Raw genomic sequence first — 14,096 nt, forward strand, 5'->3', positions numbered from 1 at the left:
GCAAGGAAGCCTCCAGAAGAGAGACCAGAGTGTTACCTGGATGCCTAGATCTCACTGGGCCTCTACAAAGCCAGCTGACTTCTGGTAGCAGCATTCCCACCAAGCTGAGATGTGACACCTTGAGTGTGAGTGAGGCTGGTTACCTCCAGGTTTGGGGCTGAGAGGAAGGGCTGTGGGGGTTCCCAGTCAAGGAGTTGGGGAGAGCGAGTTGGCGGCATGAAGTACTCCTAACAGTCAGTCCAAGATCTATTGCTAGCTTCAGTCAAGTGAAGTCATGCCTCTGTGTCCCTGATTCTGCAGGCAGGTCTGATTGAACTGACCAAGGGGTACAGAGGAAGATACTTGACTGCAGCCCCTCCTTTCCAACAGTTCCTATGTTTTCTGGCCTTGCTTCCCAACTTAGGTGTTCTGCAAAAATTCTTTAGGAAAATGTCACCTTCCCATGAGCAGAGCTAAATTGTAAGAGAAGGGCACAGCCATGGCGGATGCCTCCAAGCGAATGTGACAGTGTGCACATCTGCCCCAGCTGGAGCTCAGGCACACTGGGTTTGGGGGGTGGGGGCTGAAACTCTAGTGGGCCTAGTGCCAAGTTGGGGGGGGGTTCTAAGGAAACCTAGGGTGAGTGCTTTTCTCTTGGTGAACATCTTGGGGGGGGGACCAAGGGCTACAGTGACAAGTGGGGGGAGAGCAGGGTGGTTAGAGACAAGGGTTTTGGTGTTCTGTAGAGCTGGGTGGCTGCCTGGGATCAACCACTTCTGGCTGAGTGCTCAGTCAAGTTTCTTAACCTCTCAGAGACTCACTTTCCGAACTGTGACATGGGGTAGGCTTAAGCCTATTCTGACATGCAGGAGGCTGCCAATGCAGATGCCACGGGGGTTCCTCTTGTGATGAGACAAATTGTCCCCCAAAAGCCTCCCCAGGGACATGTTCTTTCTATGGGACTAGAAGGCAGGTGCCCTTCCCTGGGTGGTGGACAGGCTGTGGCATTTTTAGCCTCAGCCCATGTTTGGGTCCCCACTTCCCTGCCCACCCTGAGGCCGCTCCCCTGGTTTTTCTTTTCCAGTGTTCTCAGTTCCTTCTCTCAGGTGGACAGCTGAGCAGAACAAACAAATCAAAGTTGCCTGCATGTCTCGGAGGCTGCGATGCTCCCACGAAGCGATCCCTGGCTTCCCATTACCCACCCCAATAACTCTTGTATATGGAGTGTGAAATAATTAGCAGTGGCAAAAATAATTTAGGAAACAAGAAGAAACTAATTGTATAAGCTTGTTTAGGGAAACATAGTCAACCAAAAAAAAAAAAAAAGCAGCTTACTGTGCAAGGAGCTGTGAATAAGCAATGATGAGATGAGCTCCCAGGAGTTCAAGTTCAGGGTGGCCCACCTGGCAAAGCCCTTTGCAAGACCTTCTCCCAGGCCTACTGTCTCCAGCCCTACTCCTCCAAGAGGGACCCCTGACCGCTGTGGGTACACCTGAGCCCAGTGGTGACCTCTTCCAAAACATCTACGCTCTCATCTAGGGCCATCCTGTGAATGCAGCTGGGAAGGATGGTGAGGCCACTGCCTCGCAAGGCCACATAGGCCTGGGGACCAACCTGAACTGGACTCAAGTGTCAAGGCCCCTAATCCCATGGGCTTGCAACTTTCTCTTCCCTCGCTAGCCTGCATTCTACACACAGACACTCCAGCCCCAACAGACGCCCACCATGAACCCACTAAGGATGTAGGAAACTTCCTGAGAATAGGGGTAAAGCACCTCAAGTCCTATACTGGGTGACCCTCTTAATTTGTGAATTTCCTTTCTGAGCATTTCTATACCCCTTAAGTAAGCTCCTTCCCATCTTCCCACCCCTTTTGCTCCTCATTCTCTGGGATGTATATGTGTGTGGGGGGGTGGGGGGTGGGCAAGGGAGGGGGCACTCAGGTGCCCTTGTTTCCACATAATAGATGACAAAAAAGTGGAGGATGCCACTGAGCTCCCGAGTGAGGATTTTCAAGGTTAAAGAACCCAGGAAATGAGCTCATCTGCCCAAGGTCCCCTCACCAGTCACCAGGAGAGCAGCTCTGAGTGTGACCCTCTCAGCTTCCTTCCCCTGCAGGACAACAGGCTGACAGCTCAAGGCATCAGGGTGGATCAGGGTTGAGGGTGGTAACCTCTTTGCCCCCCACTTGGGACCCAGCCCCAGACCCCTGAGATCCCTGGACTCTCATTTGAATGAGAGCCAGGCCCTGGGGGAGGGGGAAGATCTCTGAGGTTAGGTCACATCTTCCCTGCACCTCCTCCTCTTAGATGAGGGACATTTGCATTTGCCTGGAAACTCCAGGCAAATGTGGATCCAAGGTGATTCCTGAGGACTGACCTCCCTTCTCTTCAGGGAAGTTCTGGTCTGCTATCTCCTCACTAACCTGCCCCAGTCTGGGTCAGTGCACCAACTTCCTAACTTCTCCTTGATCTTCAGTGTCTCAGATTCAGGCCACCACTAATATCCTCAGGCTCTGATCTAACAATTCCTGCCTCAGAAATCTTCAGTGACTGTTAATTTCCTTGAACAACAGTACATACTTCCCTGCCCTTTTCTTTTTTTATGTTATTATTTTATTTGATAAGACAGAAATTCAGAGGGGGTGGGGAGATAGACAGGGAGAGAAAGACACCTGCAGTATTTTCTTGAACCCCAATCCTTGTGTGGGTCATTGCATTTAGTACTATGTGCACTTAACTGGGTATGCCACAGCCTGACCCCCCACTTTAACTTTATTTTTTAAAAGATTTTATATATTTATTAATGAGAAAGATAGGAGGAGAGAGAAAGAACCAGACATCACTCTGGCACATGTGCTGCCGTGGATCAAACTCAGGACCTCATGCTTGAGAGTCCAAAGCTTTATCACTATGCCACGTCCTGGTTCAGCTCTGGTTCACAGTGATACTAGGAATTGAACCTGGAACCTCTGGGGTCTCAGGCATAAGAAATCTATGCTCTAACAAACTGAACTATCTCAGCAGCCTTCAGGACTTACTTTAAATCCTGGCCCATTGTGGGGAGGGCAGCTCACTGACAGCAGACTGGCTTCATACCTGCTTGCACCTCTCTAGCTTTCACTTAGAACAATGACTCCCATGTGGCCCTTAAGCCTCTGAGACCCCATGGCCACCTCAGCCACCTCACTTGCCTGACGGGCATCCCCCCAACCCCGGGCACCTCACACCCCACCCATTCAAAGGACCACCCACTACTTTCTCCACACCTGCTCATGTTACTGGGTGCCCCCTACACTGGTGATCAGCATTCTCATGCCAGAACCCTGGGGCTGCTTTCTCTTCTCTCACCCCAATGCGCACAATGCAGGTTCCTGCTCTCCTCCAGCTCCTGCCTAGACCCAGACCCCGCCATCACTTGCTGGGTATATCTCCAGCAGCAGCTCTTCTCAGGGCGCCCAGCAGAGCTCTGCTGAGCCTCCTTCTCCACCTGGTCTTTCCTCTCATTTGGTAACAATCTGGGGAGGGCATTACTGTGGCAGATGAGGTGGGGTGGGCTTGTTCAGGGTGTTTCACAGGCCAGCCAGAGGTATCCAAAGATGGCAACCCTTTGAGATCTTAGTTGATCAGAGGCTGGGAGGGAGAGGTGGATCCTGCAGAGGGTTGAGGCAAGAAGAAGCATTTGGAAGCAGGAGGGCCCTCCCCAGAGGCTGGCCCCTCAGGGCCCATTTGCTGTGCTAATTGCCTGACAGAATGACAGTGCAGGTGTCCAGGGCTTGGGCTGTGCTCTCATCACAAACTCAGCAGCTGAGGTCTTTGGTAGGGCAGGGGCAGGGTGGAATGCTCAGGAAACAGGCCTGGAGTGGCTCCCCCCCCCCCCACCTAGCAGCTTCCTGCTGGGCTGATGGATGGTGCTGGGGATGCCTAGGAAGGGCCTGGCTGCTCTTTAGGCTGACAGATGCCACAGGTGCAGCTGCAGGGGACTCAGCCAACTTCCCTTGCATCTGTGCCTGTGCTGTTCAAGGTCAGCTGTGAACTCCAGGGGCTGGGGGCTGGGGCTAAGAGCCCCTCACTGTCACTGGTGGGTTTCCTGGGATAAACATCTCTTCCACACTGGGCAAGCAGGGGTGGAGGTGGGGAGAATCCTGTTTCTTGGAGAGAAGCATCTCAACTGTGCACCTGTGGTCATGAGGCCTCAGTTTGTGGAGCAAACAGCTACCTTTCCTGTCTGTAGACCCCTTGTTTCAAAGGGCAGAATTCGGGGCATAACTCCTAGTGCCCCAACTGTTTACGGCCTTCTGAGAGTTTGGCTCACACTGTCTCTGCCTTGGTGGGTTCCCCCCCAAAAGTGCCATTTTAACTTTTCTGGGATAACAACACACTCCAACCAGAATATTTTGTTCCTTTTTTTTCTTCTTCTTCTTTCCTTTTATTTCTCTCTCTCTCTCTCTCTCTCTCTCCCCAAAGTATGCTCAGCTCTGGCTCATTGTGGTGCTGGGAATTGAACTTGGGAGCTTAGAGTCTTAGGAGTGAAAATTGTTTGTGTAATCATTATGCTGTCTCTCAATGGGTGTTAAGGATTCAGACATCAAAATGGACTTTTGTTTTTCTCCTTAACACACTTATAAAAATGTAAATTTAGTGGGATAACAATATTCTAAGTCTTTCCCTGCAGTTGGTATCTGCAAAATGTTGGTATCTGCAACTTTGTCTGTAGTAGAATCCAAAAGATACTGATTTACCATAGGGGGAAAGACTTTAAATATATTATTATTATTATTATTATTCCTACCAGAGCACTGCTCAGCTCTGGCTTATGGTAGTGCTGGGGACTGAGCTTGGAACTTTGGAGCCTCAGGCATGAGAGTTTTTTTGCATAACCATTATGCTCTCTACTCCTATCCACAACTACTTTTTTTTTTTCCCCTTTCCCCAGAGCACTACTCACTCTGGCTTGTGGTGTTATATGAGATTGAGCCTGGAACCTTGGTGCTGGGATGAACTATTTTGAGTTCTACAAAGAATACCAGGAGGTTGGGGGTGCCAGGAACTGGGTGCCCTGGCATCTGGCAGAACCATGTGTGTTGTGGTGGCATATTCCAGGGAGTAGCTTCTGAGTGTGGGCACCTCTCAGACAGCTGTGATGCTGTTGACTGGCTATGGAAGAAGGGCAAACACTAGAAGAAGAAGAAGAAGACAGCTGTCCCAGGACCCACTCTATTCAAACTTCAGCATTGTTATCTGTCAAATGGAGATAAAACATAGAATTTATTGTTCTGTGATACATTAGGACAGGATACATTGTAGATACTCAATCTGTGTTGAGTTGATCCAAATCAATCTGTAGGCCTCAAGTCCAACAGATGGGCTTGGAAATTTACAAACACTAGAAGGTAGCAGTCATGTGAGCCAGTGATTCCACTTCACAATGTGCCCAAAGGACTGAAGACAGGTATTCAAAAAATAGATGTGCATACGTGTTCACAACTAAACTATTCGTAAGAGCCTCAGAGTGGAAATGACTCAGATTTCTATTAACCGATGAATGGATAAACAGATGCGGTCCATCTGTGCAGTGGAGAGATGCAAAAGGAATTCCCAACCCTGCTACAGTGTGGCTGAACCTTGAAAGCATGATCTTAATAAAAACAGCCAGATATAAAAGATGAAATATTATCTGATTCCATTTATATGAAAGGTTCAGAAAATGGAAGGAAGAGGGAGGGGGAATAACTATTTATTGGGGGCCAGGCAGTGGTGCACCTGGTTAAGCACTCACATTACAGTGTACAAGCACCTGGGCTCAAGTCCAGGGTCCCAACCTGCAGGGGGAAAGCTTCACGAGAGGCGAAGCAGGCCTGCAGGTGTCTCTTTGTCTCTTTTCCTCTTTATCTCTTCCTCCCCTCTCAATTACTCTCTGCCTCTATCCAATAATAAATAAAAAGAGGAAAAAAGAAGAACTATTTAATGAACATATGGTTTCCTTTGGGGGTAAGGAAAAGGTCTTGCCACTTGATAGAGGTGATAGCTGTGTAATTGGTGATTGTACTAAATGCCAAGGAGCTGTCCACTTAGAATGGTTAATTAAAAAAGGAGGGAAGAAAAGGAAACTTGGGAGAAATTAACACAGTAAGGTACACCAGTCTTAGGTCCAACCATCCCACTCCCACCCCCTTGCTGAGTGGAATATTCCAGTCTGGATTCTCAAGGGCAGTTTTTCAGTCCATGCAGAGTATGTCCTTTCCCCAGACTGATAAAAGAATTACTTGCCCAGCAGGGGCATTGAACTTCCCTAGATATTGGCTGGGGTTCATTGTATGGGGATGGTGTCTTGGCACGAAGGGTGTCTCAGCTCTGGGACTTTCTTATCTTTCTAGGTGTCTTAATGAGCCCATTGGACTCACCTGGCCACAGAGCAAGCTCTGGCAAACGCTAGAAGAAGAAGAAGAAGAAGAAGAAGAAGAAGAAGAAGAAGAAGAAGAAGAAGGAGAAGGAGAAGGAGAAGGAGAAGGAGAAGGAGAAGGAGAAGGAGAAGGAGAAGGAGAAGGAGAAGGAGAAGGAGAAGGAGAAGGAGAAGGAGGAGAAGGAGAAGGAGAAGGAGAAGGAGAAGGAGGAGAAGGAGAAGGAGAAGGAGAAGGAGAAGGAGGAGAAGGAGAAGGAGAAGGAGAAGGAGAAGGAGAAGGAGAAGGAGAAGAAGAAGAAGAAGAAGAAGAAGAAGAAGAAGAAGAAGAAGGAGAAGAAGGAGAAGAAGGAGAAGGAGAAGGAGGAGGAGAAGGAGGAGAAGGAGGAGGAGGAGGAGGAGGAGGAGGAGGAGGAGGAGGAGAAGGAGAAGGAGAAGGAGAAGGAGAAGGAGAAGGAGAAGGAGAAGGAGAAGAAGAAGAAGAAGAAGAAGAAGAAGAAGAAGAAGAAGAAGAAGAAGAAGAAGCAGAAGAAGGAGAGCAAGCTCTAGGTAAAAATGTGCCCCTCCCCATTTATTTAGGGGCAGCTCTGTGCTAGCTGTTCTTCCTGCTAGCTCTCCTGCTCTGCTCCCTGAGGACCGTTCAAAGCCTAGAAAGAGCTGAGCAGGTGGCAGATCCATTCTAAGAGAATGAGACTTGACTTGCCCTTGGCCCTGGCCCAGCCTGCCTGTGGGCCTTGAGGTTCAAGGAGCTAGACTGGCATTGCCATGGACCTTCTGTGGGAACACACAATCATGCGTGGCTGCTCTTCCCTGGGCTCCTCCTTTCACACTCTCCCTCCACCCCCTCTCTCCAGGTGCTCTCATCTGATCTGTACACAGGGAGCTCCTTGCATTGCACCATGGAAGCTTCCAGAAAGGCAGGTGTACTTGGACTGAGATCTGTGCCTGCACAGAACCTGCTGGAGGTGGCTCCACCTCCCCACTGTTGAGGGAGAAGTTACTGCCCAGAAATAGGAGTGGTTACAGGTGTGGCTTAGCAGGTGTAGGAAAGGTTTCAAGTTTAAAACCAGGAGTCTAGGGGCATTCTGGCTCCCTCTTTCTGGTACTACTATGTGACCAACTAGAATGTCAGTTTCTTTCTCTCTTTATCTCTCTCACTCTCTCATGCCCTAACACGTATATGTTTGTTTTTTAAAATTTTTTAAGATTATTTTTTATTTCTTAACTTTCTATTGACATTGGCAAATTTAGATAGAATAAATTGAAAAGTATTTTCTCAAAAAAATGCTTTGTACAAAAATACTGTCAAAATTTCCTTAAAAAAATATGGAACGCTTCACAAATTTGTGTTGTCATCCTTGCGCAGGGGCCATGCTAATCTCTGTATCATTCCAATTTTAGTATATGTGCTGCTGAATTGAGCCCACTATGTATATGTTTTTAATAAAGGCTTAATTTACTTGAATGATAATGCTTTTCCATTAATTCATTGTTGAAAAATGTGTGACAAACTCTTAGGATGGGGGAGACAGCTATTGCCCCCCCATCCCTTTAACACCACCTCTCCACTTCTGGCTTCCATCACTCTTACTTGAAGCAAAGGCTGAGACTTCTAGGCCTTGGGCTTGGGGGCAGGGGGAACACACACCATAAGCCACTCATGGTCCTATCACCCATGCACAGAGTTCCTTCCCATGTCCCTACTCCCCAAATGGTGCTCTGTAACTATTAGCTGAATGAGAGAGCAATGAATAAATAAAGAGGTGGTTTGCTTCTTTCAGGAAGTACTCCTGGCCTTCCCCTGACTCTGAAATCCTCATGTGTTTTGAACTGGAACACTGAGTTTTCCTTGTAACTGACCTCACATCTTCCCCAAAGGGTGTTTTCTGCAATCCTGGTCCCACTGTGGGCTCCCCCTGTGAGTTTGTATGAATCCGGACTTTCCCTCCCCCATAACACTTAGCAGCCAAGAAATTATCTTCAGCTGGAAGCCTGGGGGATCTGCTGGTCTGACAGAAGTTACTGGATGACTCTTTTCCTCTCTGCCTTTTTTTTTCTTTCTTTTTCTTTTTCTTCTTCTTACTCTTCCCCTTCTCCTCCCACCTTTCTCCCCTTCCTCTTCCACCTGTGCCTTCTCTTCCTCATTCTTCTTCACCTGGAGAGGATTCAACTTTAGCATCTCCACTCTACTTTAGAAATGGCTTCTCTCCTGCTATGCTTACCCCAATCAGGGGCATCTGTCATTGTGGAAGGGGGCTGGTTACAGTCCTTCCCTTAAGGCAATCAGGGGCTAGGGGCAGGGAGGGGTGAGGGGCATCAGGCCCAGAATTTAAAAAAGAGGAAAAGAGAAGGGAGGGAGGAAAACAAACAAACAAAAAAAAAACACAAAAAATCCCTCCACAACTCAGAGTAATTGCCGTCTCCTTGGCAATAAAGCAGCAGTCTGTGGCCCTGTGAGCCCCACCATCCTTCCCAGGCTGGGGGGCTGGGGGAGTGTGTTCTTTGTTCCTGGGCTGTGGGCTCCATACAGGGAGATTGTTTTCAAGTCTCCCATTGGCCACCTTTATTGTTTCTCATTTGGGCTCCCAACTTCAGCTCATCATCCTGACCAATGTCCTCGGTGGGAAGGAAGTATAGAGGATAGGAGGAGGGACATTGTCAGGAGACTTCACACTCCATGGTGACTTCCTGACAAGCCAGGACTCCCCAGGAAGTCCCCCCCCAACTTAGTCTAAGTAGGACTCTTTTCTTTTTTTTCTCCTCTTCCTTCTCCTCTGCTTTTGTCTCCTGCAGGAGATGTTGGGCCCACAGTGGTGGAGGAACAAGGAATTGAGGGAATGGGACTCCTGAGTGTATGTGTGTGTTTCAGGAGCTGGGGTGGTACAGTGGCATCTCAGTGGCACAGAGACTCAGCTGAAAGAGAACAAAAGTAGAAAGCTACCCCTTCCCCATAGCCCACCAGTTACTTGGACTGGCCCCCTGAGGCCCAGCTGTGGAGACTGGGAGCTGAGCAAAGGCCTTCTCTTCCTGCAACCCCAGTATAAGCATAGACCCTGTTATCCTCCAAGAAAAGGTTCCACTTTCTCCCCCTACAAGAAGCTGTCTCTGAATGGGCAGGGTATAATGACCATTCTTCTTCTGTCACCTGCAATGTCCTCTCAGTGCCTGTCACCTGAAAGGTAAGAGAGAGGGAGAGGGAGAGGGAGAGGGAGAGGGAGAGGGAGAGGGAGAGGGAGAGGGAGAGGGAGAGGGAGAGGGAGAGGGAGAGGGAGAGGGAGAGGGAGAGGGAGAGAGAGAGAGAGAGAGAGGGAGAGAGGGAGGGAGAGAGGGGGGGGGTAGAGGATAGTTTCAGCCCAAGACTAGGAGGGGATCACATTCTTACCAACTTCTCTTTGACCCTGTGGACATTCAACAAGTGTGTGTGTATGGGGGGGGGGGTAGGCAGTGGGGTAAGCTTCCTCTAGTTGCAAAGGAAACACTTTGAGAACCACTGTACAAGGAAATAGGCCATTCAGACCAAAAAGCTTTGACTTCTCCAGTCCTACTTGCATCCCAAGCCCTTTTCAGCCTGGACCACCTTCTCTCTCTACCCACTAGGCTTCTACTGAGCAGCTCTTCCCACTATTCCTCAGACATGCCTGCTCCTCCCTACCACCAAGCCTGAGTTCATACTGACCCCAGCCTCTGGAGTGCCCTCCCCAGGCCTTAGACCTCTTTTTTTATCCCAGAACTTTTGAACCAGAGTCCAATCTTCTAGGGGATCCCTCTTAAGAGCACACAGACCTAGGCTGGAGAGACAGCACAATGGTTAAGAAAAAGGCTTTCATGCCCGAAGCTACAGGTTCCACTGTTAAATCCTTAGTACTATCATAAGTCAGAGTTGAGCAATGTTCTAGTAAAAAATAATAATATAGTGGAAAAGAAAGGGGAAAAAAGGAAAGGAAAGGAACAAGGAAAGAAAGGGATAGCAGAACACCAAGTAGAGAACACAAGTTACCATATATGAGAACCTGGGTTCAAGGAAGCTTCACACACAGCGGAGTAATGTCTCTTCTTCTCTATCTCTCTCCCCTCCCTCTCTGTTAAAGGAGAAAACTAAGATCACTGGAAGCAGTGGAGTTCTCATGCAGATAGTGAGCCCTAGAGTGATAAATAGGTGGCCAAAATGCAAAAATCTAGTAAACAACCAACCAAACAAAGAAGACAACAAAAAACAAAAGAAAAGAAAATACATGGATCTTTCTATCTCATGTTGTGTTACAGCTATTTCAATCCTAACTCACTCTCTCTCTCTCTCTCTCTCTCTCTCTCTCTCTCATGTGTATACCTCATGACCACTATGGAGTGGAATAGGCAGCTTGAAGTTATAGCTCTGCTGAGTCTAGCAGACACTAGTGATGCAAATCTTTAGCAAGATGGGATCATTACTGACTGCATTTCTCCCCATTCTGACCCATTTCAAAAAACCACAGCCCTCAAGCCCTCTGACACTGGTGGCTAGTGTTCAAGGTAATCTGCTCTATGCTGCTCTTCCCCTCATCTGAGGGCGTCCTTGACCAAGAGCCACATGCAGGGAGAGGGTGATATCACAGCACCTGAGCTGCCTGTGTAGGGAATATTGTTTTCTGGTCTCCGCTGGGTTGGTGGGTTAGGGCTTCTCCACAACATAGCACCTCACTGAGTACCTACTGTGTGCTCAGCTCAACTCAGCTCAGTTCAGTACCAGCTGATGAAGCACTCAGGCAGTTGGGCCTCGTTTAGTTAGAGAAGGAGGCAGACATTTCTGCAGACTTGGCATGAGCAACTGGTGGAAGAGACTGACCACTCATCCAAGACCAACCCCTTGAGTTCCCTGTGCCATGTTCGAGGAGCCCCATGTGGTAAACAAACAGCTTAAGGAAAAGCAGAGGGAATTAGAATTTTAAAAACCTTCCGGTGGTAATAAAATCTGGGGTTATAAAAGAGGGTTAGGAAATTTATTTTTTCAATATACAGTGCCCCCCCCTTGAAAATCCACATATCTGTTTCATTTCAGGTTGGGGCTCCTTTAAATAGTTTTATTAAAAAAATCATTTACTGTGGGCTTTTCAGTTCAACTTTAACTGGACCGGGTGGAAATTAAAAAAGGGATATTTTTAAAATAAATTATATAAATTACAGCCCTAATTATATAGGAACTTTTAAAAATGTATCCAAGCATTAAAAGAAAATCTTTTTTTTTTTAATGCCCCATTTCCCTGTTCCATTGCAGGAGCATAATTTAGAGACTTTTAACAAATCCTGGTCCTTTGGAAGAAGCAGGCTCTCCAGGCCCATTTGACTGTGTCTCTTTCTGTGTGCTATTATTATTTGATAACTTTGGGTTTAAATCTGCATGCGAGCCAATTATCTCTTTGTCATCAAGCAGGCTTGCTGCTTGGCAGTGGTTTTTATAGTACAGTAAAAGCCTTACAGAGCCTGGAGGAGGTGGATTTGCGCTTCAGATTACAGTCCATCTTGCCTCCCCCAATGACTTATCTTATGCCGTCTGTTTTTATTTTGTTTTTTAAATTTTGCTTTTGCTTTTCATCATTCCCTGATGCAACAGGTCCCTTTTCCCTCTGCCCCCCCATCCCAAGTCTTCCCAAGCCTGACCCCCTTTCGTCTTCCAGGAGGTCTTTCCCCTCTTCTCCAACAGACTTTGGTGGCTCAGGAGGTGGTCAGCTGGGTAGTGTGTTGAATTTGCATGCATATGGTAGTGAGTTCCAACCTTGGCACTGCATATACCAGAGTGATGCTTTGGTTCACTCTCTCTCTCCCTTAGCTATGGCTTTTTCTCTTTCATAAATAAATAAATAAATAAATATATTTTTTTAAAAAGTTATTGTATATAGAACATTCATGTCCAGCAGAGAAGCAATACAGAAGCCACACCTTCCACCTCCTGCAACCCGTAAAGAATTTTAGTTCAGTGGTCTGGGAGGTGGCACAGTGGGTAAAGCATTAGACTCTCAAGCATGAGGTCCTGAGTTCAATCCATGGCAGCACATATACTAGAGTGATGTCTGGTTCTTTCTCTCTCTCCTCCTATCTTTCTCATAAATAAATAAACAAATAATCAATCTTAAAAAAAATTCGGCAGTCGGGCGGTAGCACAGCAGCGGGTTAAGCGCAGGTGGCAAAAAGTGCAAGGACTGGCGTAAGGATACCGGTTCTAGCCCCGGCTCCCTACCTGCAGGGGAGTCGCTTCACAGGTGGTGAAGCAGGTCTGCAGGTGTCTCTCTTTCTCTCTCCCCCTCTCTATCCTTCCCTCCTCTCTCTATTTCTCTCTGTCCTATCCAACAACGATGACATCAATAACGACAACGATAATAACTGCAACAATAAAACAACAGGGCCACAACAAGGACAATAAAAATTAATAATAATAAAAAAGAATTTTAGTCCACACTCCCAGCAGGGGAGAAATATTAGGTGAACAAGAGCAGAGTGTTCTGAACTCCAATTCCATCAGGACCCAGAGAGAAGAGAGAGGAAAAAGGAAGAAGATAGAAGAAGAAAAATGGAAGGGCAGTCAATAGTAGGTATAACGTAGAAAGGATGAGAGAGGAAAAATTGTAGATAAGCTGGGGAAATATAGATAGATAGTTATAGAAATAATAGTTAACACATATCTGTGACCTTGGGTGTTTCCAATGGAGGGACTGGGGACACAGAACTCTGGTGGTGGGAAAGGAATAGAATTATACTCCTGTTATCTTATAATTTTGTAAATCAATATTAAATCACTAATAAAAAACAAAAAAACTCTAGATTCATTAATTCAGTGTATTTTTATTTAAAAAAAAAAATCAATGACCCTCAGAGTCAGTCGTCTGGATAATGTGCTTGCTTTGTCATGCAGGACAACCAGGTTTAAGTCTGACTCCCAGTGCAGAGATGGCTTTTTTTTTTTTCCATTTTATTGTGTATGTGGGTGGATGGGGGTAATGGTTGTTGATATATGGGAACAATTTCTCAGCTCATCTCCCCATCACATGTGTCTACAGAGCACTTTCACCCCCAGATTGTCTACTATCATGCACAAGGACCCACACACACTTTCTATCCCCCAGCCCCCTTCCTTCCTTCCTTCCTTCCTTCCTTCCTTCCTTCCTTCCTTCCTTCCTTCCTTCCTTCCTTCCTTCCTTCTTTTCCCAGAGTCCCATACTTGGTGCAGTCCACCACACCCAGTACAAGGTCCACTTTCTGTTTTCCTTTTTTGTCCTTATTTCTTAAATTCTACCTTTCAGTGAGATCATCTGGTATTCATCCTGCTCTTTTGGCTTATCTCATTTAAAATTTAGATGCTGTGATTGCTCTCTCTCTCTCTCTGAAAAAGTTAAGTCTGGAGCAGTGAAATCCTGGAAACAACAAAGATGAAACAAACAAAAAATACAACTAAGTGGTAAAAAACAAAAACAAAACAAAACATTGGTGTTTCTTGGCCTACCTTCTAGTTGGGGTTAAAAGGTTTTCTTCCTAGTTAGTGGAAGTGGCACGGTGACTACAGAGTAGGGCAGGGTCCCCTCATCCACAGAGCTCACATCCTGATGGGGAGGTACCATGAGAATCTTAGGATAACAGTAAACAAGGGATGTGAGGAGTGGGAGTTCTGTCCTCTGGCCCTGAGTCTGGACAGGCCTCAGGGAACATCTAGAAAACTGTTGCTATTGTAGGAGAGAGAGAAAGAGAGAGAG

General features: G+C 47.1%; 1 protein-coding gene and 1 non-coding gene across 41 annotated transcripts in view; both read right to left on the minus strand.

Annotated features, from left to right (window-relative positions):
* Window positions 1-14,096, minus strand: part of CELF4 (CUGBP Elav-like family member 4) — a 343,362-nt gene that overhangs the window by 271,890 nt on the left and 57,376 nt on the right. The window lies entirely within an intron of this gene.
* Window positions 7,699-7,803, minus strand: LOC132533222 (U6 spliceosomal RNA). Its single transcript, XR_009545128.1, has one exon. It is a non-coding gene; the product is annotated as a U6 spliceosomal RNA (small nuclear RNA).

Source organism: Erinaceus europaeus, chromosome 15 (genome assembly GCF_950295315.1).
Source record: "Erinaceus europaeus chromosome 15, mEriEur2.1, whole genome shotgun sequence".
Lineage (NCBI taxonomy): Eukaryota > Metazoa > Chordata > Mammalia > Eulipotyphla > Erinaceidae > Erinaceus > Erinaceus europaeus.